Source organism: Trachemys scripta, chromosome 4 (genome assembly GCF_013100865.1).
Source record: "Trachemys scripta elegans isolate TJP31775 chromosome 4, CAS_Tse_1.0, whole genome shotgun sequence".
Classification (NCBI taxonomy): Eukaryota; Metazoa; Chordata; order Testudines; family Emydidae; genus Trachemys; species Trachemys scripta.
The window spans coordinates 138,880,335-138,890,658 of record NC_048301.1 but is presented as its reverse complement, the minus strand read 5'-3'; the positions used below and the strand labels follow the sequence as shown (position 1 = coordinate 138,890,658).

The 10,324-nt window shown below is 52.8% G+C and overlaps 1 pseudogene; it reads left to right on the top strand.

Moving 5' to 3' along the window:
• The window catches only part of LOC117876585, a 101,138-nt pseudogene that overhangs the window by 5,897 nt on the left and 84,917 nt on the right, over positions 1-10,324 (top strand).

The window sequence follows — 10,324 nt, the reverse complement described above, 5'->3', positions numbered from 1 at the left end:
CCCCCCCACACCTACCTCGTTTTCAGACAGGGTGATTCTTAGGTGACATCCGGAGATGGGATTTGCAGTCCTGTCTCAGCATGGATTGGTCCGAGGGGCGGGAGAGCCCAGTGCGTGTGATTGAAAGAAGACTCAGGAACTGCTCATGCCGTCTATTTTAAATAGAAATGGGATGAAGAAGAACTATTTACCTAATGCCTAACAAAGGTCGGTCTAGCCAGGTGATTCTTTGCTATTAAAGAAGCTGATGCATTTGGATGGTGTGTGGAGAAGCCAATGTGAAGTGTAAATTTTTAAGATAAACCAGCCCAAATGTACTAAGGCCTAACTGACCATGAGGCCTGATGAACTGTGTGACTGGCAGGTGCGCACAGAGCGTTTTGCATTACTCCTTGGGGAATTCTGTGCCAAAAATAAAAATTCTGCACACCATATTTCAAAATTCTGCATATTTTATTTGTCAAAATAACCCAATATAATCACACTAGTTTCAATTATTTTGGTAATTTATTTCAAACTACCTATCAGCAACTATGTTTGTAACAATACAAACAACAGACAACAAAAAAGATTCAGGAAGTGATTTTTCACAAATAGATTCCTTACTCGACCTGTTAACACAGAACTTTGAGTAATAATTCATTTAAACTACAATATTGAAATGTATTTCCCGCACCCCTCAGAAGCAGTGCAAAGGCTTCGGAGAGCCAAGGGTAATGAAGGAGCTGAGGGAGAGGGAAGTAATTGCTGGGAAGGAGCTTGGAGTGAACTTTGGGAGTTGTTGGATGTGAGTGGGAGAAGTATGGACAAGGGGGATTTGGTGGGAGAGGGGAAGAGTGATTGATAGAGACTTGGGGATCCTCCCATATGGAACCCTGGCTCACCTTTGGCCTCTCCCACTGAGTCAGGCACATCTGCCCTCTGTCCCTGTGTGTCCCTGCATCCCCCCCATCCCTGTGTGTCCCTGTCCCCCTTTCACTCCCATGTGTCCCTGCATCCCCACTCCTGGCCTCAATGTTGTCTCACTAGCTCCTGTGACTCCCCTCCCCCCCAGGAGCCCTGTATGCCCCATTTTGTCCATCTCCCCTGTTTTCCTTGCCTCCACACCTGACGCCAGGGCAGAGAACTGTGAAGTATCCTCTGATCCCCTCCCTCTCTGGAAAAAAGAACAGGAGTACTTGTAACACCTTAGAGACTAACAAATTTATCTGAGCATAAGCTTTTGTGGGATACAGCCCACCTCTCTGGCTGGCTGCTCCAGCTGTAAGCCAGCTGCCCTCTCTTCCTGTGCCACAGCAGCCCCTGGAGGGGAAAAGGTGTAATTGCAGTGCTTGTCCATCAAAATCAATTACTCTAGGGTGAAAAATAATATGTGGACCACATGAAGTTTGTGCTTGCGCAGGTGGTGCAGAATTCCTCCATGAGTATCGCATATGAAGTGACATCACTGACGTAATCATTGACGTGTAGGGAAAAATCAAGCTCTGGTACAGAGGTACCCGTAGAGCTGTTAGTGTTCTTTCATCAACTGTTCTCTCCTGTTAGCCATGCCCACGGACCGCGCAAATGAGTCAAATCACTATATGTGTCTCTGGTGAACTACTCTCCAAGCACCAAGCCATTCAGGAGTGGAAAGAGTCTTTCCATAGAGATTGTTGGAACTTCTAGATGGAAATTTCTGCTAGGGATGTAAATACCATTTTAAAAGTCAATCGTTTAACTGTTGAAGGCTGGCCAAAGGAGCACAGGACAGGGAGCCCATGGAAAGTAGCTTGTGGAGGTAGGTTACTGACTGGCGCTGAGGTTCACTCTATGACTCCAGAGATCTGACACCAACTGGAACGGCACAAAGCGTTTTACACAGGGATACTGGAGTTTTCCAAAGTTTCAAGAGGCCTGTGGGATGGAATACATCCCTGTATCCAAACCCTACACACGACTATAATAGTCTTTGTACAAATTATGCCTTATAAGGTAGGTATCGTTTGAAAACTAATAACTTACTGGCCAGTATTATCATAGTGAAATGTTTGCAGCAACTTTGTATAAAAAAATTATGAACATAAACTGAAATTGCAACTGAAGTGTGTTTACTAGACACGTCTTGGGAGTGGGTAAAACTGTTTCTCAAAAACAAAGGAGAAGTTAACGTCTGTAGCTGAGCATGAAACCTCTTCCCCACTATGTTCGTGTCTCCCCCCTCAGCTGAGAACATTTCTAGGGGTCGCTTTGAGAAAATTCTGCATTTCAGAGGGTGATTGAACTATAAAAGAGAGGGGCAAAAACACCTCTTGTGATTTCTCCCTGTTCATCTCTTGTTATCACCTAAGAGGACCAACAAAAACAAACAAACAAAAAGAGTTCCTTGGACCTCAGGAACTGATCCTGAACTGAAATCTTAGTCAGCAATGCCACTGGAAACCTGTGGTAAAGGCAGTGGTGAGCTGGAGCCGGTTTGCACCGGTTCACAAGAACCGGTTGATAAATTTAGAAGCCGGTGTAGAACCAACTATTAAAGGGGCGGGTGGATGGGCAAACTCCAGTCCACGGGCCATATCCGGCCCGCGGGACCGGCCTGTCCGGCCTGCCCGAGCTCCCAGCTGGGGAGGCTCCCCCAGCCCCTCCCCCGCTTCCCCATCCCCCCTTGCAGAGCTCCAGCACACCGTGCCTCCAGCGCCACCACTCTGGGCAGCTCTGCAACTCCTGCCGCTTTGAGCGGCATGGTAAGGGGGTAAGGCTACGAGCTCCAGCAGGCCGCGCGGCACCCATACACGCTGCCCTGAGCAGCATGGTAAGGGGGCTGGACCGGGGCTGGGAGGAGGGGTTGGATAAGGGGCAGGGAGTGGTTGGAAGGGGTGGAGGTTCTGGGGGGGGGGGCGGTCAGGGACGGGGAATGGGGGAGGGTTGGGGGGGGTCCTGGGAGGGCGTGGTCAGGGGACAAGGAGTGGGGGGGTTGATGGGTTGCGGATTCTGAGGAGGGCAGTTGGGGGCAGGACATGGGTTGGGGTCGGATGGGTGCGGGGGGGGAAGGGGAGACAGGCATGTTAGGCTTGTACTCACCGCGTCGTTCCCTACCTGGTCTTCGGTGACACTTCGGCAGCGGGTCCTTCACTCCCTCCGGGTGAAGGACCCGCCGCCGAAATGCCGCCGAAAACCCGGAGCAAGTGAAGACCCCCCCCGCCGCCGAAGTGCTGCCGAGTACCTGGTAGGGAACTGGTTATTAGGATTTTGGGAGCTCATCACTGGGTAAAGGACTTCACTTTGCACCATGTCTAGATTGTTCAGTTTAGTACTAGGAACTGTTTTTCTCTCTCTTTTTCTTGAAACCATTTCTGACTTTGATGCCTCATCACTTGTACCCACTTAAACCTTACCTTTGTATTAAATAAATTTGTTTTCTTCTTTAATTGAAATGAAGTGAACTGTGTGGGTAACTCCATTTGGGGTGGGAAAATGTATGTATATTGCTCCCCTTGGAGGGGGAACAGACCTATTGTATCAGGACGGTCCAGGAGAGGGCTGGACAATACAGGCTACACATTTCTGGGGGGAAATCTGGGACTGTGTGTGTATTGGGATCACACTGCAGTAATAACCCAGGCTGTGAAAGCCAGAGTGTGAGCTGAGCTATACACAGACACTCGGGGTAAGACCGGAAGCTGGAGGCTGTTTGTGAGTGGTCCGGGTTGGGAGCGACGCAGCAAAGCATTACTGGGCACCCCAGGTTACAGGGCAGATGCTGACACTGTCCCTCCCCCAATGTTCGGGATTACACCCTGGATTGCGATAGCCTCATTGTCTCGTTGGACAATGAGAATGGACACAACTCCTATTCTGGTTGAATGTTCCAAGATTCTGCCATGAGTACGGGTCATTTCCTGATTTGGCCCAGGCCAGCTTTGCCCAGCAGAGTGACCAGGCCGCACGATCCAACAGATATGGTATAAAATGTCCCATGTTGTTCAGCACGTCGCTTCCTGAAGTCACAATGTCTGCATGAAGGAGCTGTGAGTGGGACCAGCATTGCTTGGTCAGGGAGAGCACCCCCTGCTGGGTAACAACTTGAGTCTGGTTGCTGTCAAGCACCCTATTGACTCTGGATTTTAAAGTCTGGTCTTGGGCAACTGCTGAGAAATCCCCCCAGAGAACAGGCGTATGGCTGTCACTCACCTTGAGTGAATCACCTCAATGAACTCCCTCGCTGTCTCTAGAACCAGTCACTGCAATGGTGAAGCTGAGCTGGAGAAATCACCTCCATGCCAGATCCAACCGATATGTAGAAAAAAGTCATTTTGAGTTGTGTTAAGCTAATTGCTTCATATCTGAGTTAACACCCTCTGGGCAACTAAAATGGATGATGTGAGAGGTGACTGGTAAGGGCTGATAGTGGGAGGGCGGGGAAGGGCACAATGGAAAGGTTCTGGTGGTGTGCTGAAGGGTTCAGGGCAGGTACTCAAGCGACAAAGGAGTTTTGATTTCTAGACCTACTTTTGATGTCATTGTGTCGGGTTGCGACCCCACCCTCTGGGGGCCACCTGATGCACTGGGGTACCACTGAGCCCATCCAGAGCCGGATTAACCTTTTGTGGGCCCAGTGCAAAACATATTTGTGGGCCCCCGTGGGGGCAATGGAGCATGGCATGGGGAGGTCAGTCCCCAGAGCGAGGGCACTATTTACAAACCAGCAGTTGCCAGACACACAGTGGCCCACCTGGCCATGTGCTGCCAGCGTGCCCCTTCCCCTTGGGGCAGGCCATGCTGCGCCACACAGCCCCTCCCATCCAACACCCCCCTTGGTTCCCTATGGCCAGAGCCCCCCAGACCCACTATGTCCAGCGCTCCCCAGACTCTGCCACAAATGCACAGCACCCCCTGTCCAGTGCCCCTCTGCCCACAGCCCCACAACTGCCCAGCACCCCCACCCCCCCAAACCCGCACTCCCTAGTGCCCCAGCACACACAGATCCTCCCTCCCCCTCACAGCCGCTGGGAGGTGACCCTCCAGACCCTCCAGAGACCCCCTCCCCTCGCCCTGCCTCCCAGCCACACTCACCGGCCCTGCTGGGAGGTGACTGTCCAGCCCCTCAGATCACAAGTCAGCGAATCCTGAAAGACAACTCATCCTCATCCATACCTCATCCTGCCGCATCCAGGGTTCCTGGCCGTACTCCTGCCATTGGCTCCGAGTCCACCTGCAGCACGATCCAGCGTTCCTCCCTTCAGGCCATCACCAGGTCTGGGGGTAGTAGGTCCTGGCTCTGACGCACTCCAACGCCCGGCCTAGCCAGAGAAAGCATCCGACAGCAGCAGGACTTTAGGGGATTTTATTATTTTAGTTTGCTTCAAGCTCCTTGTTTTGTGATCCCAGTTTGCTCAGGTTTTATGACAGTTGTTTTCTTTTCCCCGTTATCCCAGTTATTGTAAACCAGCCTTCATACACTTACCTTTTGTTCTGGAACGTCTTTCTGTCTCTGTCTTCTTTCCTTGCACCACACTGGAAGGAGGGTGGGACCAACATCTCCAGCTGCTTCCACAGCGATAGACCCTGATATCAGGTACAAGATCCTGCGTCCCCTGAAGGGGGAACATATAGGTTTATAATGGTTTTAATTTTTCCCTGTAACACCTCAGCATGGTCTGGCCTGACCCAGAGGATTCAAAAAGGCTGCAGCCCATGAGCCCGGCTGGCAGGACGCAGCTACGTACCCCTCCCTTGATGGCCACCTCAGCAGATGATTTGGTCAAGACCATGCTCCAGCACTGCTCAATGATGTTGGCCAGGTTGGTGTTGAAATCAAGGTTGGGTCCCCCTGCTGCAATGGACAGAGATGGAGCGTCACAAGGGGGACGCAGCTGGGACCCCACTCGAGGGCAGTCCTGACTCCGAGCCCCCACTGCTTTAACCCACCATGATCTACACCCCTCCCAGAGCCAGGGATAGAATCAAGGTATCCTGACTTTGAGCCCCCCTGCTATAACCCACTATCCCCCTTGCAGAGCTGGCGATGGGACCCAGGAGTCCTGAGGCCCCTGGTGACCCTCCCTGCCCCAAACTACCTGTTCCAGGCCCTTCCCGTCTTCAGTCACCTTTAGCTATTATCTTAGGCCGCCTGAACCACAGAGACTGGGCTTGCTCGCCTTTTATGCGAAACAGCTATGAGAGATGGGCAGAGACTCAGCCACCTTAGGGGAGGTGCTGTGAGACAGAGGAAAGGTCCAGTGGAGAAAGGATGAGAAGGGGAAATGCTACCCCACAGACCAACATCCTCTGCTCCAGAAGGCAGGGACGGTGCTGGCCTTGGGTTAACAGAGGTTAGGAGGTGCTGGGGTTAGGGGCAACAGGGTCAGTGCTAGTGGTCAAGGCTGGGCTGGCAGGGCTCTGTAGCCACAACTTCTGCCTGGGCCCTGTCAGGTACTGGGAGGCTGGGAAAACTCTGTAGTGCCCCCTCTGGCTGTGACAGGGCCTGTGGGGCACTGGGAAGCTGGCAGGGCTCTGTAGCGCTCCCTCTGGCTGGGGCTGTATCACACACAGAATCCACCTCTCCCCCCCCCCCCCCCCGGTACCTTTCACAGCGAAGCGCAGCAGCACGGTGAGCTTTTGGAAGAGACGGCTGCGCTTGGCGACCCGCAGGCCCTTGATGCGCTTGACATTGGACCATTTGTTGTGGCCAGCGGAGGTGACACCTGAGGTGTGCAGGGCCCGGCACAATGAGCGGGGGACAGGGGCAGGGGCAGCTGGTTCAGTGCCAGCACCGAGGCCAGATCACGGCATCTGAATGGGGCACCTGCCCTCGCCATGGGTGTGAGCTTCTGAAACACACACACACACACTACAGCCATGTATGAGCTCCTGTAATGCTCATACACACACAGCCCTCCGCTAACACACACATTACAGGGGATCACACCCCAGGTTGTGATCCCTTGTAACAAATGCACCAACATCACACAGCTTAGCAACAAACATACCACACAACCAGACCCTTGTCTTACTGTGAAACAAACACACTGCACAGCCTGGCCGGGGCCCTCTTGTACCCACTAGTCCCCGCTCCCCTCCCAAAGCCGGGAGAGAACCCAGGAGTCCGGGCTCCCAGCTCCCCATGGGCCATGGCACAGCGGTGCCCCACTCACAGCCCAGGGGCAGGGACCGGGCTGCCCTGTAACGGTCCCCTCCACCCGGGCTCCAGGTGCCGCGAGCGCCCCTGGCGGCCGAACTCGGGACCCAGGCGTCCGGGGCCTCCCCTGGCTGCTGGACCTGGCGGCGCAGGCGCGGGGCCGAGCGGGGAGCGCAGCGGGGCTGGATCAGGGCGGGTCCCGGCTGCAGCCCCAGGGCGGGGAGCAGGCTGGAGGCGGCCCCGGGGAGCCACCAGCCGTGGGGCGGGATGTCGCTGCCCGGAGGAAGCGGCCGGGGCCGGAGCCGAGCCCGGCGATGGCTGCAGCGGGGCCTGCGCAGGTAGGACGCGGGGCGGGGACTCCCCGGCCGGGCACTGGCTGGTCCCGGCCGGGGGCCGAGGGGGGGGCGCCCCAGAGCCCCGTGGGGAGCCGAGGGCGACTCCTGTCCCCGGCCAGCAGGGCCCCGAGTCCCCGGGGAGCTGTGCGGGGTGGGGGGGAGTCTCCCTGGGTCACAGCTGCTGGGCCGGGGGGTCCCTGGGAGTCGCTCCCCTAGAAACCGCGTCCCCTGCTGAGACTCCGGGCTGGGGGCTGGAGCGGATGGTGCTGAGTGTGTAACGCTTGTGCCAGCAGCTCCAGGTGGCGTTCGAGGACGTCGCTCTGTATTTCACCCGGGAGGAGTGGGAGCTCTTATCCCAGCCAGAGAAGCAGCTGTACCGGGACCAGATGCTGAGGAATTACTGGACTCTCGTTTCCCTGGGTAAGGACTGAGTTCCCTTCATTTATTCACAGCTGTAAAACATTTGGGTTCCCTCAAGGCTTTGGTTGCCATGTGCCACCTATCACTGAGTGGTGGCACATGCCAGCCCCTTTCAGGTCAGCCCCTGTTGGAGGAGAACTCAGGGCTACAGAGCCTGGGGATAAGCTTAGTGTCACTTGTTTATTTGCATTACCTACCTCAGTCAGGGCACATCGGTGGTGGTAGCAAACAGCCCATGAGCACCAATCTCTTCCAGGAATCCCAGCCAGACGTTGAGGGCAGCAACTCTGCCTCAGGACCTGACTCTAGTTACACAAATAAGGCAGGGAAAAAACGCTGCTGCTGCAACAGCTCCCCACCTCCCCCAAAAGAACGAACATAGTACATTTAACAACTGTACAGCTGAACAGTGCAAAAGAACTGATATGTCTGTGTAATGGCGCCACCTGGTGACACCTGCCATGACACGTTGTGGCCGATGTGCTTTAATGACATGCCCGAAACGTTTCAACAGCCATGAGATGGCAAAGGAGCAACGTTCCCGTCTTCCAAAGTCTTTCCCATGAGAAATGTTTCAGGAGACATTTGGGTAAGTGAAATAATTCACCCTGTCTCTTAATCTGAGACGAATGGGTGTTCACTGGTGTTTCTGTGGGTTAAAGGAAATCCATGTCACGCAGTTGTCCTATGGAACGTAGTGACACAGGATAGCATAGCGGCCAAGGTGTTTGCAGAATGGGATATTTCTATGGAACAGCTAGAGTTAGCCCAGCAAGGCTTTAAACTCGGCCCCCACTGCAACGTGAGACAGGGGTTGTAGACGTTGCTGATTCAGAGTACAAGTGAGAGACCGGACGAAATCTTCTCTAAGGAAGGTTTATTTCATTACTCTCCTGCTTGAGATCTCTTGCGCTTTACTCTAAAGCAGCCTGCGAGCTTGTTGTCCTGTCGTGCCAGGTGCTGCGCAAACATATAAACAAGTCTCTGCCCCCAAACATTTTAGTAATAAAACTTTCCTTCCCAAAAAGGCTCTTCAGTTTCCAAACCAGACTTAATCCACCGGATCGAGCTAGGGGAGGCAGAACTCTGGATCCAGGATGCTGAGGGCTCCAGGGTAAACTCTGGGCCTGAGAGCCCCTCCTCAGGTGAGTCATAATAATCCAGTTCCTTCTGATTTACACACCTGCTAGCGGAGCGCTCCTTGATGTAGACGGTAAAGGCAGAGCGAGATTCACTGGCTAGGAACTGTCGGTGGAGATGCGGCAATTCTCTCTCAAAGCTTCGCTCTTGTTCCGCCAGCAGTTACTGGGCCAGAGGCAGAAATCGCTGGGGGAGAGTTTCTGGCTGGGATAGGCAGGAAGCCAGGCTGGATGGGCACAATGAGCCTGTCTGGCCTTGATAGCTATGAATCTTAGAAATCATCTCTGCACTGAGACAGGACTAAGTATTATCTAGTCCATCCTTGACAGGTGTCTGTTTAACCTGTTCTTAAAAACCTCCAATGATGGAGATTCCATAGCCTGCCTAGATAATTTTGTTCCAGTGCTTAACTACCCTCAGAGGTTGGAAGTATTTCCTAATGTCTAACCTCTATTTCCCTTGCTGCAATTGAAGCCCATAAAATCTTGTCTTGTTCTCTGTGGATAAGGAGAACAATTTATCACCCTCCACTGTAACAACCTTTTATGTCCAGGAGGAGTGTTATCAGGGGTTCTCCGCCCCCTTCTCTTCTCCAGACTAAACAAACCCAGTTTTTTCACTTTTTTCATAAGTCTTGTTTTCTAGACATTTAATCAGTATTGTTGCTCTCCTCTGACCCTCTCCAATTTGTCCACATACTTCCTGAAGTGTGGGGCCCAGAACTGGACACACTAATGGCCTAGCCTATGTTTGTTTTCCTCTGCTTTCCCATGTATTTGTAAAATGCTTTGTTTTTTTCCCTTTACATTACTAGTTTAGTTTTGTTTTTTGCCTTGGCCTTTCTAATTTTCTCCGTACATGCTTGTATGTTTTTTAATACTCATTTTGTAATTTGACCTACTTTCCACTTCTTGTATGACTCTTTTTTTGAATTTCAGGTCATTGAAAATCTCCTGGTTAAGCCAGGGGGGCCTCTTAAAATACTTCCTATTTCTTCTATGCATTGGTAATCTCTGACCTACATATGATGGGGCCTCATTTGAGGGGTGCTGAGGGAACGAGAGAGATCTCCATGGTGGGGGGAAGTTTTTTGGGGCCTCATTTATCTAGTGGGTAGGACAGTGCAGTAAGATTCAGAAGATCTCGCTTCAGTTCTAGAAGCGAGTCACTACAGCTCCACCNCCCCCCCCCCCCCCACCTTCTCTTCTCCAGACTAAACAAACCCATTTTTTTCACTTTCTTCGTAAGTCATGTTTTCTAGACATTTAATCAGTATTGTTGCTCTCCTCTGACCCTCCCCAATTTGTCCACA